At 39.6% G+C, this 11,603-nt stretch overlaps 1 protein-coding gene across 5 annotated transcripts in view; it reads left to right on the top strand.

Annotated features, from left to right (window-relative positions):
* The window catches only part of LOC122548896 (protein tyrosine phosphatase type IVA 3-like), a 154,541-nt gene that overhangs the window by 6,496 nt on the left and 136,442 nt on the right, over positions 1 to 11,603 (top strand). The window lies entirely within an intron of this gene.

Genomic DNA, 11,603 nt, shown 5'->3' with positions numbered 1-11,603 from the left:
CTTCCTCCGTACTACCTGCCTGTCCACCTCACTTCGTATCATCGGCAATCTTCGCTAGAATGCCCCCGGTTCCCTCATCCAAATTATTAATATATAATGCGAACAGCTGTGGCCCCAGCACCGAACCCTGCGGGACACCGCTCGTCACCGGCTGCCATTCTGAAAAAGAACCTTTTATCCCAACTCTCTGCCTTCTGTTAGACAGCCAATCCTCAATCCATCCCAGCAGCTCACCTCGAACACCATGGGCCCTCACCTTGCTCAGCAGCCTCCCGTGTGGCACCTTATCAAAGGCCTTTTGAAAGTCTAAATAGACCACATCCACTGGGTTTCCCTGGTCTAACCTACTTGTTACCTCTTCAAAAAATTCCAACAGGTTTGTCAGGCATGACCTCCCTTTACTAAATCCATGTTGACTTGTTCTAATCAGACTCTGCTCTTCCAAGAATTTAGAAACCTCATCCTTAATGGTATAAAAGGAGGCACTCCAAGTGGAGCTTGGGGCTGGAAGAATGGCCCAACTAAACTTGACAGGACAGGAGGTTGTCAGATGGGAATAGCACAATTGACCATGATTAGAGAAGTTGAGAATAATGAGTGCAAGTAATGTTTTTCCAATTCTGTTAAAAGTGTGAAAATCTAACTATAGCAATTCTAGCTCAGAATTATGAAAATAATAGATACCAAACTGATGAGAGTGAATAAAGATATGTGATTAGTGCAAGGTGGAGCTTTGGCTTTGTAAGGGCAAGAGATGATCTTGCTCTTGATGATAAAGAAGTCTAAGGATATTCTACACGTGACAGCAATATTAAACAGATTATCTGGTCATTCATCTTACTGTTGGACTTGCAATGTGAAAATTGTCTGCTAAATTTGTCCACATAGCAACAATGATTTATTCCTTAAGAATAATTCAATGGCAGTAAGCACTTTGAGAATTTCTGAAGTTGTGAAACTTTTAAATGCAAATTATTTCTAATCATCAAATGAGAAAAAATCAGTGGATGGGATGTAGAAGTGAATTATAATATAGTTCCTTAAGACTGACTTCATTTAATTTATCAATGTTGTTCTTTTCAACTGGGCAACTTTGCGCTGCGCAATTAACCATTGCAAAATAATAGTGCAATGCTGCACATTCTTAAGCATTGTGATTGAATTGCACTTGGCTTTGACAAAGAGAGGTGTCTAACACAGTACAAAAGATATGGAAAAGAGAAATGTGTTCAACATTTTAATAACTGCCAGGGGAGAAATAAGAACACAGCTGGCAAGCTAACATTGGTACAAGCAAATATATTTGCTGTATGGAACTGTATATGCCAGATCAGAAGCATTCTGTGTTGGATTGAATTGATGATTAATTCATTAGTTGAACATTTTCTTTTTTTAAAATTACTTTTTACCTTGGAATGTTGTGGCATTATGCAATTTTCCTCTTTTTTTAAGGACCATTCGTTCCCATTAAGTTAGGATCGTGGGAATATCACGTAATATAACTGACGAAAGTTAAGTGGTGTTGGATGATGATATGAAATTGATATTGCTAAAATAGTTTCAAGGGTCAGGAAGTCAGTAAAATAAATTGGGTGGAATTCAGCTACAATTGAATTGGTTTAAAGCACAATAGGACTGGCACAGTTTGTTCTTAAGTAAATGCTGCTGTGTATATGACTATAGAAATGAGACACTGATGTAATAATGTATAATTATAGTGTATTCTAGCGCTGCAAAGTATGTTCTTTGCTGAAGCTGATCTTGGAATTTCGAGCACTTGAACCAAAAAAGGGTGAGCTGAGTGTGTCTGCCATTGGGGTGAAGGAAGTTACATGGGCAAAGATGCTCAAGTCACAGTAAAAATAGTTCTTCCACGTCTATAGGGCTGAATATGAGTGCTCACACAGACCAGGTCAAAAAATAACTTGCGTCACAAATGGTTGACTGTTAATGAAGAGGTTTTCATAGAATCCATACAGTGTGGAAACAGGCCCTTCGGCCAATCAAGGCCACACTGGCCCTCTGACGAGTAACCCACCCAGATGCATTCCTCTACCCGATTATATTTATCCTGACAAATGCACCTAACCTGCACATTACTAAACACTATGGGCAATTTAGCATGGCCAATTCACCTAACCTGCACATCTTTAGATTGTGGGCGAAAACCAGAGTAAACCGACGTAGACACTGGGAGAATGTGCAAACTCCACACAGACAGTTGCCCGACGCTGGAATCAAACCCGGGTCCCTGATGCTGTGAGGCAGCAGTGCTAACCACTGAGCCACCATACTGTTTTCTTGATATCTAACCTAGGTCTATGCTTGCCTGACTTGAATGCATACCCTCTAGCATTTGTTACATTTAAACATGAATCTTTGATTAAAAACTGAACTTCCCCCTCCTAATCTGCTCTCTGATGTTCAACTTTAGTTCTGCATTGGCGAGGTCCAATGAGGCTTCATAATGGTGATGGCATCAGTAGAGCGGCGATGGCACCGAAGTGTAGCGACTTTCATTCGAGCGGCAGTGGTGTGGTAAAAGGGACTCTATTCTGGGCACCAGGCCCATGTCCAGGACAAAGCACTTAACAAGAAGACCTGTAAAGTTGAACACTGTTTCTTTATCTCAATTTTTATGCTTTTATATTTTGTGCTTTGGTTTTTTTCTATTTTAAGATGGTGCTGGCAAGTATATTTTCACTGTACTTCTGTAACAGCATGATATGTGACAACAAATTGAATCAAATTAAGGCCTTTTGGGCAGTGAAGCTGTGGAATAATAATGGGGAATCAGGAAATGGTTATGAATAAATACTGTACTTTGGATCTGTTTGACAGTAGAAAATGCTAATGGTATTCTAAAATGACTAAATCAGTGGGCAAAAGGAGAAGAGAAAATTAATACAGTAACTGTCACCAGAGGAAGAGGTCTGAAAGAAAGCAGCGGGGGCTAAACACTGATAAGTTCCATGGTCTTGATGCGATGCATCCTATGATATTAAAGGAAGTAGCAACAGAAATAGTGGAATACACTGGTATTAATCTTCCAGAAATCCTTAGCACTAGATAAGTCCCAAATGATTGGAAAACTGCCAGTATAAAATCTTCCTTTCAAAAAGAGAAAGAGACAAAAAAAAACACCTAATTATAAGTCAATTAGGTCAGTTAGCTTTGTCTGTTAGTCTGTTATAAAGGATATAATAGAGCATTTAAAAATACATTGTGTACTCAAGCAAAGTTAGCATAACTTGTTGAGGAGAAATCATGCCTGAAAAATGTTAGAGTAAGCAGGATAAATAAAGGATGTAATATATTTAAATTTTCAGAAGCCATTTGATAAGGTAGCACACATTTGACTCCTTAACAAGAACCCAAGGTGTTGAAGGAAGTATATTAGCATGGAGAGAAGCTGGCTAACCAATAGAAGATGGAGTTGGGATAAGGGCATTTTCAGAATGACAACCTTTTAACTAACTAGTGAAGTTCCAGAGAGATCAGTGTGGGGCCACAACTATTTAATGTATGTTAATACCTCTTTAAGGAAAGTGATTGTATTATAGCTGAGCTTGCAGATGACACCAAAATAGATAGGAAGGTAAGTGGTGAGGATGACACCGGGTCTGCAGACGGGATTACTAAGAGGCCACAAACTTGGCAAGTGAAATATAATGTGGGAAAGTGTGAGGTTATGCATTTTGACAGGGAGCATCGAGGATCTGAATATTATTTAAATGGAGAAGGATTGCAGAAAGCTTTAGAATAGATGGATTTCGGAGTCCTCTTGCATAAATCACAAAAAGTTAGCCTCGAATTTCAGCAGGGAGTAGAAAAGGGAATTGGAATGTTGCCTTTTATTTCAAATGGAACGGCATACATAAGTAGAAGGCTCTGCTATGGCACTGGTCAGACATAACTGAAATACTGTGAACAGTTTTGGGTGCCTTTTTTAAAGAAAGATGTTGGAGGCAGTTCAAGAGGCTGATAACACACATATAGGGGGACTTACTTATGAAGAGAGGTTGAGTAGATTGGGCCTAAACTCAATGGCATTTAGAAGAATGAGAGTGACCTTGAAGCAGACCAGAGTCTTTGTGAACTTGACAGGATAGATACAGAAAGGCCATTTTACCTTGTGGGAGAATTTGGGACCAGAGGGCATCATCTCACAATAAGGGATTGTACATTTAAAACAGCGGTAGGGGTGAATTTCTCTAAATTGAGGCTAGTGAGTCACTGGAATTCTGTACCACCAAATGCTGTTGAGACAAGGTCATTAAGTATATTTAAAGCTGAGAGATTTTTAATTGGTATGGGAATCAAAAGGTATAGAGAAAAGGCAGAAGAGTAGAGTTGTTACCAGCGCTCATGATCTCATTGAATAACAAAGCAGACTTTATAAGCTGATAGTCGAGATTAGAGTGGTGCTGGAAAAGCATAGCAGGTCAGGCAGTATCCAAGAAGCAGGAAAATCGACGTTTCGGGCAAAAGCCCAGCTACCTTGATAAGCTGATGGACCTACTTTCTGCACTTGTGTCTTATGATCTTATGGCATTAATTTTAATTCATTAAAAATGCTTGATATTGTAATTCAAATAGTGTAGTTTGGTATCATAGAATTATTTTCAACCTATTTGTTATGTGCTGGTTTATGCTCACACAGAGGTTCCTATAATGATGCTGAATACAGAAGTGGAGTTTACCTCTCACTCTGTCAAGGTACCAATTTGAATTTAATGTTAGGACAATAATCGGGACAGACCAACACTCTAGTTCAGCCTTTATGAATTTAGCTCCAGTTGAGAGCAAATCTATAGAATGGAGTTAAAAGAAGGAAAACTGGAGTCAGTGAGAAAATTCCCCACTGGTTGGAGTCATGACCTCGCTCGAAGAAAAAGTTTGTGCTTGATGGAGGCCAGTCATCTCAGCTGTAGATAATCTCTGTAGGAGATAGTGTCCTAGGCCCAATTAGCTTCAGTTGCTTCATTAATTACCTTACTCCATCATAAGGTCAGGTGGGGGCTTCCCTTTTTTTAATATAACTGACTGACTGCATAGGCTCCAAACCCATGACAACATCAATGTGTGCGCATGAAACCTTGAAGTGGTTGCACTTTCATGTGGCTTGGAGGGAAAGTTGGGTAAGAATGTCCCTAATGATTGCAAAACATTCAGCACCATGCACAATGACTCAGGTAAAATTGAGCACTAGGGCAGCATTCCGATTTAGCTGATGTGTAAGGTAATGTTTGCATGACCCAAGTGTCAGGCAATCATCATCTAGAATGAGAGAGCATTCAGCCTTTGCCAATGACATTGCTATCACTGCATTTCCCCACTATCAACAACCTGGATATTATCTCTGACCAGGAACTGAATTCTTCAGACCTATGTCATAACATGTCCAAACATGATTCGGAGACAGGTTGATTAAAATACCTATAAATACTGTGGCTACTGGAGCGATCAAATATTGGCAACTCTTGTAGTGAATAACTTGCTTCTTGTCTCCTTTGAAGCCTGACCACTGTCTAAAAGGCATAAGGTAGGAATGTGATGGAATACTTTCCACTTGGCTGGCTGAGTACACCTCCCAACAGCATTAAAGAAAATCTATACATTCCAGGAGAAAGCAGGTGGCTTGATTATCACCCAATCTAACTCCTTCAGTATTCGCACTCTTTACCACTGAAGCATGTGCCATCTAAAAGATGCTGCAACTCACTAAGACACCCTCCAAGCCCATCTCGTCTACCATCTAGAAGGAAAAGTCGATTGATGGATGGGGACGTCACAGCCTATAAATTCCTTGCAGGCCATGTGCCACCTTGATTTGGAGTTATGTTGCTGTTCCTTCACTGCCACTGGGTCAAAATCCTAAATTCTTTCCATAATGGCACTCTGGGTGAAGCTACCCCACATGAGCTTCAATATTTCAAGGAGACAGCTCAGCACAGCCTTAGCAACAGTTAGAGATGGACAATGAATACTAGCATGGTCAGCAGCACTTTTTTAAATCATTTGAATGAATTAAAAATGTCTTCAGACAGGTTTTGGGTCCTACCTCTCCAGCGTTAGAAGGAAAGTTAGTAGACATCTTCAATAATTTTATTATTTGTTCAAGCTAAACATTAACTTTGATCTATTATAACAATTGTGTTTTACCAGTTTAAATTCCAGTTTTAATTTTTATCGCAGTAAACCTTGACCAGTGATTTTTTTTTTATTTTGAATGAATGTTGGGCAATGCCCCTCACTGTCTTCATGTTTTCTTTAAGTTCAATATCGAATGAGTTCCTGAATAAATTTATATAATTAGTGAGAATACCAGCTACGTTTATCCCTTCTTAGTCCACAACTTTGTTACATTGCTTCTTTTTGAAAGTAATATGGTTGTAAAGAAAAGTATTGGAAAAGAGCAGACCATTAACTTTATTCAAAAACAGAAATTGCTGGTGAAGTGCAGCAGGTCTTACAGCATCTGGTGAGAAAACAACATTCATATTTCAGAGCTTTGTTTTATTAACTTTATCCAGATAAGCTTGAGAACTCAAACCAACAGTTTACATTCTCTCCTCCAAAAGATGTCTTGTTACCTATAACTGAACTAAGCTGAGTAAGTATTTACCAATGTACTGGTGTGTTTATGTAAGTCATTTACCAGTTGTGCCTCAAGGTTCAAATGTTGTGGAAGCTACTGTTGTAATCTAAGTAACTGGAATATGAATGTCCATATGGTCTTAATTCTTGTATTCAAAATTGACAAGTCCAAACTCATGTACTGGTTTATAGATTTTGAGCTCAGACATTCAGCTACCTTAGCGTCTAGTGGTAATATTTACATTTCATTGGGTACTGTGCTATCTCTAGAAACACCCAGAATAACTGCCTCTTTAATTATTCTCAGACTCTCCAAAGACAGCAGACTTCACTCAGTTTAGTATTATGCACATTTCTTTTCAATTGATATGATTTGTAAATTGGCACTGTAATGTCATTCCTCGCAAAGTATAACCTACGTTGGCACAGAATTTTTCCTGTTGTGGTTTGGAACCATATGATGATTTTGATACATGTTTATGCTTTACTGCATGCATGTTGGTGTCTACATGCACCATATCTAATCTTTTGCAAAATGTCAAAAATTCCATTGACTAGATTTTAGATTGCTTTTTCAACAAGAGCTAGATCGCTTTAGTGCAGTCAAAGATGAAAGGAACATTTCTAATATGTAGTCTTATGCTTATTTATCTATCTTGTTTAACCTCTTGTATTCATGGAAAAGAAGTACCAAACAAGAACAGTTTGTGTTTACAATGAAGCCTGAGTGCAGTTTTAAGGAAACAAATATGGTAAAAGCTGTGTCCAAAGTTTGCTGAGATGAACAGACCTTTTTTATTAGAGCTTGGAAATGCCCATTTACAAGAAATTAGTGAGGTAGCTATTAGTATATTGACCCTTACATATCCCAGTGAGCCTGGAATTATTGGTACCTTCCAACAATGCAGCCTTCTCACAGATCAGTAAGATTCAATAATTAAGGTTTCTAAAAAGAGCTGTCTCGTGGATAATGCATTAAGCATTGCCTTTGCATTTTCCTCTATTGTTTTTAACAGATTTGCTTGTTTCCATGCAGTTCTTTACACAAGTTTGGTCATATTAATTTGACCCTTCCTTGCTTTCTTCATTCAGCCAAGTTCTATTCCAACAGGTTTATTTGGAAGTACTAGCTTTCAGAGTGCTGCACCTTCATCAGGTAATTGATGAACCTGAAGTAACTGAGTTACCTGATAAAGGAGCAGCGCTCTGAAAGCTAGTACTTCCAAATAAACATGTTGGGGTATAACCTGGCCTTGCGTGATTTTTAAATTTTGTCCAGCCCAGTCCAATACCAGCACCTCCACGTCTCGACTTAATTTAACCAGGCCTAGTACTTTATGGTTATGAATTGGTTTCCTTGGCTTGATACTCCCTTGTCAAGAAAGGGAATTCCAAACATTTTAATGGCATGAGAGTTTTAATAATGTAATAGGTGACATTTCTGGTGTAGGAAAGTTGAGGTATACGACTGAACACTAAGAGACTTAACATTCAGGCATTTCTTTGTAACAACTTCCTGATGTGCAAATCTGCTGGTTTAGATAATATAACATTTATATCAGTGAAAGCCAAATAAACTGATTCAGCTCCTTTTCTTGCTATATGGTCTTACCCAACAAATTTTGGCTTTCACATCAGCACTGACAGATGTATTGTTTCAGATTATTTACAATTCCATAAATGTTTACATTTTGTTGCCTAATGCATTGCATGCAACCTGAAGATTGGGTCTATGCCTGTGGCTTGAAGTGAAAAACAAAACACTTTCCTGTGATGCTGAAATAGTTGTACAAAGTGTAACGTCCAGATTTCGTATTACACAGAATGAGTCTGACAAGCTGCTATTGTGAAGCACTGACAAGGCCTTATGGAGTGAACATCTCCTTAATCATCATACTAACCCTATTTCTAAAAGAGAAATACATCAAATAAATTAAATGGTTCCATTTATAAGGATTAGTATCCAGCCGATTGAAAGAAAATATTCAGGACTGCAGCAATAAAGGAGGTAGATTGGGATTAGTTGACTTTTTTTGCAAGTAGCCAAAATGAACAAGTTGAGCTGAATGGTCTCCTTCTGGAAATCATTCTAGGATTCTGTGTTTCTAATTTGAGGAAAGGATAACTTATACTTACGTAGTGTAGTTTGCTATGACAGGGTGTAAGTAGAAGAAAGCGAGGACTGCAGATGCTGGAGATCAGAGCTTAAAAATGTGTTGCTGGAAAAGCGCAGCAGGTCAGGCAGCATCAAAGGAACAGGAGAATCGACGTTTTGGGCATAAGCCCTTCTTCAGGAATCGGTGTTCCAAGGTGCTTTACAGCTAATGATATATATTTGAAGAGTTGTCAAATTTTAATGTTGGAAACAGCAAGACTCCTTCAACAGTATTGAGATAATGCCCACATCACCTTAATGAACATCACTAAAAAAGGTTTACATAGTTTGACAATACAGAGCTAACTCCCTGTCCTTCTCTTAAGTCATATTATGGAACCTTTTAGCAGCTTGAGGGGACAGTTGCATGCCTCCATTCACCTCCAACTGTGTATACTTTTATGTGGGAGAAAGGTGAGGACTGCAGATGCTGGCGATCAGAGTAGTGTAGTGCTGGAAAAGCACAGCGGGTCAGGCAGTGTCAGAAGAGATCGAGAATCGTCGTTTCAGGCATTCTCCCTTCAGGATGGCTCGAAACCTCGATTCTCTAGCTCCTCGGATGCTGCTTGACCCGCTTGCTTTTCCAGTACTACACTCTTGACTCTGATCTCCAGCATCTGCAGTCCTTGATTTCTCCCACATAAAAGTGTACACTGACAGTAGGCAAGAGTGACAACCTTTGAACCATGATGGGCACACTTTGCCTTCAAGTCAACTGACTTTTAAAAGAATTTTATTTGAATTGTCTCGAGGACATATTTATTAATATTTCAGTATTATTGCTGCTAAAGCAGCCTGAAATAATAGGAACAACTAGAAAACTGTTGCTGGAAAATAGAGGTGGTCAGCAGAGCAGAAAGGTACTCACTTGTGGAATGGTCATAAAAAGAGACTGAGTTCTCCCATTAGCCATACATTGGCTTTCTAGCCTGACTGACCTTGGATAAGCAGTGTGCTTAAATATAGAGGATTAACTTGCTGATTATAGAACATTTGGCCAGTTACCAAATATAGTCACAGCAAGCTGAAGAGCCCTTATTTCTGGTCCATTGTTTGAAGTGATTAGATTAAATGGTTAGTAATATTGCTTTTGTTCAGCCAGATTTTTTATCCCAAGTGATTTAGCCTAACAGCTTGGTCCACATGCAACTGAATACGCAGGCTCTGGAATTAAATCTGGTGGTCATGCAACCACTCTTGGGTTTTGTAAAAAAAAAAACTGTTATTACTTGGTCTGACTTGCATGTAAATCCAGAACTACAGCAATTGACTATAAACTGCCCTCTGAAATGGGCATTTGACACACTTGTCTTCATAGGTAAGAATAAGGAGTATCGGAGTTGTGATGTCATGTTGTGGCTGTCAGGACATTGGTGAGACCACTTTTGGAATACTATGTACAATTCTGGTCACCCTTCAATAGGTAAGATGAGAGGATGCAGAAAAGCTTTACAGGGGTGTTGCTGGGACTGGAGTGTCCGTTTAAATGGAGAGGCTAAATAGGCTGGGACATTTTTCCCTGGAGCGTTCGAGAAGGAAGGGGTACATAGCCAAAGTCTTTTTTTTTCCCTAGTGTGAGGGAGTCCAAAACTAGAGGGCATAGGTTGAAGGTGAGAGGGAAAAGATTTTAAAAGGACCTGCAGGAAAACTTTTCCATGCAGAGAATGGTGCATTGTACAATAAGCTGCCAGAGACAGTAGAGTAGGCTAAAACAATTGTAACATTTAAAAGGCATATGGATGGGTATATGATTAGGAGGGATTTAGAGGGAATTGGGCCAAATGCAGGCAAATGGTGGGTCTAGAATAGTTTAGGGTGTTTGGTTGGCATGGACGAGTTGGACTGAAGGGTCTGTTTCTGTGATGTTTACGTCTGACTCTGTAAACCCCATGTGTGTACACCTGCTTCTCCTTATGCTAATTTTTACATTCCAGTATTGGCAAATAAGCTCTAAGTAAGATGTAGAAACTAGCAAGGAAAATTAAAATCAGTGGGGCTGAGGTGACTCTGAGCCTTTATTTTATTTAATGTACTAAATGGTATTAAATCTCCTTGGGACTCTGCCATAACCGCAACAGCCATTTCATTCAAGCGTTAAATGTGGTTTGCACAAAAGTTATCCATGGAAAAGGATCCATGAAGAAATGTCCAATAACAGTCTAATGGAAATGTTATGGTGAAATGTGATTTATATTGATGGAAAAGGCTGAACATTTCTAGAAGAATGCCTTGAAAACATCTGTATCGGGTGAAGAGAAAACTATCTGAAATGTTACAAAGTACAATTCCTGAAGCAGTAACACACAAGAAATAATCTCTGAAATTTGAAATCAATTTAAGGTTCTTGTGAAGATCTGTAGCTTGGGCTGTGGTTTGAGTTGTTGGTCAGTTTGTCGAGCCAGTTCGTTCTTCTTTGCAAACATTTTGTTAGATTAGATTAGATTAGATTAGATTAGATTACTTACAGTGTGGAAACAGGCCTTTCGGCCCAACAAGTCCACACCGACCCGCCGAAGCGCAACCCACCCATACCCCTACATTTACCCCTTGCCTAACACTACGGGCAATTTAGCATGGCCAATTCACCTGACCTGCACATCTTTGGACTGTGGGAGGAAACCGGAGCACACGGAGGAAACCCACGCAGACACTGGGAGAACGTGCAAACACCACACAGTCAGTCGCCTGAGGCGGGAATTGAACCCGGGTCTCTGGCGCTGTGAGGCAGCAGTGCTAACCACTGTGCCACCGTGCCGTCCCCCCCGTTTGCCTCCGAACAACGCTTCATCCGGAGGCTACACAACACTGAAGATGTCACCCAGTAGGTGGATGAAACGTTGGCAAACGA

The sequence above is a fragment of the Chiloscyllium plagiosum genome, chromosome 4 (assembly GCF_004010195.1).
Source record: "Chiloscyllium plagiosum isolate BGI_BamShark_2017 chromosome 4, ASM401019v2, whole genome shotgun sequence".
In the NCBI taxonomy this organism is placed as follows: Eukaryota; Metazoa; Chordata; class Chondrichthyes; order Orectolobiformes; family Hemiscylliidae; genus Chiloscyllium; species Chiloscyllium plagiosum.
This window is presented reverse-complemented; position numbering and strand designations above follow the sequence as displayed.